This window comes from Arachis hypogaea, chromosome 18 (assembly GCF_003086295.3).
Source record: "Arachis hypogaea cultivar Tifrunner chromosome 18, arahy.Tifrunner.gnm2.J5K5, whole genome shotgun sequence".
Classification (NCBI taxonomy): Eukaryota; Viridiplantae; Streptophyta; class Magnoliopsida; order Fabales; family Fabaceae; genus Arachis; species Arachis hypogaea.
In genome coordinates, this window is record NC_092053.1 from 79,000,532 (window position 1) to 79,006,008 (window position 5,477).

The following is a 5,477-nucleotide window of genomic DNA, read 5'->3' on the forward strand; positions in this document are numbered from 1 at the left end:
CATTCTTGCATGCATCACATGTTTTGATCTAAAAATTTCATGCATTGCATCTTTTTAGTGTTTTTCTCTCTCATCATAAAAATTTCAAAAATAAAAAAATATATCTTTCCCATTTTCTCTCATCAAATTCGAAAATTTGGATTGACTTTTTCAAAAATTTTTAAAATCAAATTGTTTCTCATGAGTCAAATCAAATTTTCAGTTTGAAAATCTTATCTTTTTCAAAATCTTTTTCAAAAATCAAATCTTTTTCAAAATTCTTAGTTATTTTCAAAAATTCCAAAAATATTTTTCAAAAATATTTTTCTTATTTTTATATCAAATTTTCGAAAATAACATAATCAATTAATGTTTTGATTCAAAAATTTGAAGTTTGTTACTTGCTTGTTAAGAAAGATTCAAACTTTGAATTCTAGAATCATATCTTGTGATTTCTTATGAATCAAGTCATTAATTGTGATTTTAAAAATCAAATCTTTTTCAAAACTAATTTCAATCATATCTTTTCAAAAATATCTTCTTATCTCTTTCAAAAATTTGATTTAAAAATATCCTCTCTAACTTCCTAACTTCTTATCTTTTCAAAATTGATTTTCAAATTTGTTTCAACTAACTAACTAACTTTTTGTTTGTTTCAAAACTTTTTCAAAATTTCTTTTTAATTTATTAATTATTTTAATTTTTAATTTTTAAATCTTAATATTCGAAAATTACTAACATTTTTCAAAAACTATTTTCAAAAATCACTAACTCTTTTTCAAAAATTATTTTCGAAAATTCCTCCTCTCCCATCTTATTCTATTTATTTATTCATCTACTAACATCTCATCTCACATCTCAACCCTCCTCACAGTTGTGTTTCTTTCATTATATTACATTCTTTGTCTCCCCCTCTTCTTCTACTCACACAGAGATCCCTATACTGTGGTATAAAGGATCTCTATTATTATTATTATTATTTTTTTCTGTGCCCTCTTCTATGAGCAGGAGCAAGGACAAGAATATTCTTGTTGAAGCAGATCCGGAACCTGAAAGGACTCTGAAAAGGAAACTAAGAGAAGCTAAAATACAACAATCCAGAGATAACCTTTCAGAAATTTTCGAACAGGAAGAGGAGATGACAGCCGAAAATAATAATAATGTAAGGAAGATGCTTGGTGACTTTACTGCACCTAATTCCAATTTACATGGAAGAAGCATCTCCATTCCTGCCATTGGAGCAAACAACTTTGAGCTGAAACCTCAATTAGTTTCTTTGATGCAGCAGAACTGCAAGTTTCATGGACTTCCATCTGAAGATCCTTTTTAGTTCTTAACTGAATTCTTGCAGATATGTGATACTGTTAAGACTAATGGAGTAGATCCTGAAGTCTACAGGCTCATGCTTTTCCCTTTTGCTGTAAGAGATAGAGCTAGATTATGGTTGGATTCTCAACCCAAAGACAGCCTGAACTCTTGGGATAAGCTGGTCACGGCTTTCTTAGCCAAGTACTTTCCTCCTCAAAAGCTGAGCAAGCTTAGAGCTGATGTTCAAACCTTCAGACAGAAAGATGGTGAATCCCTCTATGAAGCTTGGGAAAGATACAAACAGCTGACCAAAAAGTGTCCTTCTGACATACTTTCAGAATGGACCATCCTAGATATATTCTATGATGGTTTATCTGAGCTATCAAAGATGTCACTGGACACTTCTGCAGGTGGATCCATTCACCTAAAGAAAACGCCTGCAGAAGCTCAAGAATTCATTGACATGGTTGCTAATAACCAGTTCATGTACACTTCTGAAAGGAATCCTGTGAGCAATGGGACGCCTATGAAGAAGGGAGTTCTTGAAGTTGATACTCTGAATGCCATATTGGCTCAGAATAAAATATTGACTCAGCAAGTCAATATGATCTCTCAGAGTCTGCATGGAATGCAAGCTGCATCCAACAGAACTCAAGAGGCATCTTCTGAAGAAGAAGCTTACGATCCTGAAAACCCTGCAATAGCAGAGGTAAATTATTTAGGTGAACCTTATGGAAACACCTATAACTCATCATGGAGAAATCATCCAAATTTCTCATGGAAGGATCAAAAGCCTCAACAAGGCTTTAATAATGGTGGAAGAAACAGGTTTAGCAATAATAAACTTTTTCCATCATCCACTCAGCAACAGACAGAGAACTCTGAACAAAACACTTCTAATTTGGCAAACTTAGTCTCTGATCTGTCTAAGGCCACTGTAAGTTTCATGAATGAAACAAGATCTTCCATTAGAAATCTGGAAGCACAAGTGGGCCAGCTGAGTAAAAGGATCACTGAAATCCCTCCCAGTACTCTCCCAAGCAATACAGAAGAGAACCCAAAAGGAGAGTGCAAGGCCATTGACATAAGCACCATGGCTGAACCTACAAGGGGAGTAGAGGACGTGAATCCCAAGGAGGAAGACCTCCTGGGACGGCCAGTGATCAATAAGAAGCTTCCCTCTGAGGAACCAAAGGACTCTGAGGCTCATCTAGAGACCATAGAGATTCCATTGAACCTCCTTATGCCCTTCATGAGCTCTGATGAGTATTCCTCTTCTGAAGAGAATACGGATGTTACTGAAGAGCAAACCGCCAAGTTTCTTGGTGCAATCATGAAGCTGAATGCCAAACTATTTGGCATTGATACTTGGGAAGTTGAACCTCCCTTGTTCATCAATGAACTAAGTGATCTGGATCAACTGACATTGCCTCAGAAGAGACAGGATCCTGGAAAGTTCATAATACCCTGTACCATAGGCACCATGATCTTTAAGGCTCTGTGTGACCTTGGTTCAGGAATAAACCTCATGCCTTTCTCTGTAATAGAGAAACTAGGAATCTATGGGGTGCAAGCTGCTAAAATCTCATTAGAGATGGCAGACAGTTCAAGAAAACAGACTTATGGACAAGTAGAGGACGTGTTAGTAAAGGTTGAAGGCCTTTACATCCCTGCTGATTTCATAGTCCTGGATACTGGAAAGGAAGAGGATGAATCCATCATCCTAGGAAGACCTTTCCTGGCCACAGCAAGAGCTGTGATTGATGTTGACAGAGGTGAAATAGTCCTTCAATGGAATGAGGACTCCCTTGTGTTTAAAACTCAAGGATCTCCCTTTGCAACCATGGAGAGGAAGCAGAAAAAGCTTCTCTCAAAGCAGAGTCAACCAGAGCCCCCACAGTCAAACTCTAAGTTTGGTGTTGGAGAGTTTCAACAGTGCTCTGAATATCTGTGAGGCTCCATGAGAGCCCACTGTCAAGCTATTGACATTAAAGAAGCGCTTGTTGGGAGGCAACCCAATTTTTATTTATCTAACTATATTTTTCTTAGTTATATGTCTTTGTAGGTTCATGATCATGTGGAGTCACAAAATAAATATGAAAATTGAAAACGGAATCAAAAACAGCAGAAGAAAAATCACACCCTGGAGGAGCATCTGTCTGGCGTTCAGCGCCAGAACAGAGCATGGTTCTGGCGCTGAACGCCCAAAATGGGCAGCTTCTGGGCGCTGAACGCCAGAACAGGCATGGTTCTTACGTTCAACGCCAGAAATGGCACACAAATGGGCGTTGAACGCCCAAAATGGCCACCAACCTGGCGCTGAACGCCCAGAGTTCGGTGCAAAGGCATTTTTACATGCCTAATGGGTGCAGGGATGTAAATCCTTGAACACCTCAGGATCTGTGGACCCCACAGGATCCACTCAGGATCTGTGGACCCCACAGGATCCCCACCTACCTCCACTTACTTCTTCTCACCACTCTCTTTCATACAACCCCATAAACACTCTTCCCCAAAGACCCTTCACCAATCACCTCAAACTCTCTTCCCCATCACCTCTCCACCACTCACATCCATCCACTCTTCCCCATAAACCTACTTCATAAACTCCACCTACCTTCAAAAATTCAAAACCAATTTCCCACCCAAACCCACCCATATGGCCGAACCTTAACCCCCCTCCCTTCCCTATATAAAGCCCTCCATTCTTCATCAAATTCACACAACACACCCCTCTACACCCCTTTTGGCCGAAACCACATCTCCCTTTCCATATTTCTTCTTCTTCTTCATCTATTCTTTCTTTTATTGCTCGAGGGCGAGCAAGATTCTAAGTTTGGTGTGGTAAAAGCATAAGCTTTTTGTTTTTCCATTACCATTGATGGCACCTAAGACCGGAGAATCCTCTAGAAAGGGGAAAGGGAAGACAAAAGCTTCCACCTCCGAGTCATGGGAGATGGAAAGGTTCATCTCTAAAGCCCATCAAGACCACTTCTATGATGTTGTGGCCAAGAAGAAGGTGATCCCCGAGGTCCCTTTCAAACTCAAAAGAAATGAGTATCCGGAGATCCGACATGAAATTCAAAGAAGAGGTTGGGAAGTTCTAACAAATCCCATCCAACAAGTCGGCATCCTAATGGTTCAAGAGTTTTATGCTAATGCATGGATCACCAAGAACCATGATCAAAGTAAGAACCCGGATCCAAAGAACTATGTTACAATGGTTCGGGGGAAATACTTGGATTTTAGTTCGGAAAATGTGAGGTTGGCGTTCAACTTGCCAAACATGGAAGAGAATGCACGCCCTACACAAGGAGAGTCAACTTTGATCAAAGGTTGGACCAAGTCCTTATGGACATATGTGTAGAAGGAGCTCAATGGAAGATTGACTCCAAAGGCAAGCCGGTTCAACTAAGAAGATTGGACCTCAAGCCTGTAGCTAGAGGATGGTTGGAGTTCATTCAATGCTCAATCATTCCCACTAGCAACCGGTCTGAAGTTACTATAGACCGGGCCATCATGATCCATAGCATCATGATTGGAGAAGAGGTGGAAGTTCATGAGATTATACCTCAAGAACTCTACAAGGTGGCTGACAAGTCCTCCACCATGGCAAGGTTAGCCTTTCCTCACCTCATTTGCCACCTATGCAATTCGGCTGGGATTGACGTAGAGGGAGATATCCTCATTAAAGGGGACAAGCCCATCACTAAGAAGAAGATGGAGAAAGCAAGAGAGCCCATTCATGGAGCTCAAGAGGCGTATGAAGCTCATCACCATGAGATCCCGGAGATGCCTCAAATGCACTTTCCTCCACAAAACTATTGGGAGCAAATCAACACCTCCCTAGGAGAATTGAGTTCTAATATGGGACAACTAAGGGTGGAACATCAAGAGCACTCCATCATGCTTCATGAAATAAGAGAAGATCAAAAAGCAATGAGGGAGGAGCAACAAAGACAAGGAAGAGACATAGAAGAGCTCAAGGACATCATTGGTTCCTCAAGAAGGAAACGCCACCATCACTAAGGTGGATTCATTCCTTGTTCTTGTTTCTTCTGTTTTTCGTTTCTATGATTATGTGCTTATCTGTGTTTGTGTCTTCATTACATGATCATTAATAGTTAGTAACTTTGTCTTAAAGTTATGGACGTCCTATGAATCCATCACCTCTCTTAAAATAAAAACTG

At 39.7% G+C, this 5,477-nt stretch overlaps 1 non-coding gene across 1 annotated transcript; it reads right to left on the reverse strand.

Annotated features, from left to right (window-relative positions):
• Nucleotides 1–1,513: 1,513 nt before the first annotated feature.
• On the reverse strand, nucleotides 1,514–1,617 carry LOC112774131 (small nucleolar RNA R71). Its single transcript, XR_003188633.1, has one exon. It is a non-coding gene; the product is annotated as a small nucleolar RNA R71 (small nucleolar RNA).
• Nucleotides 1,618–5,477: the final 3,860 nt, after the last annotated feature.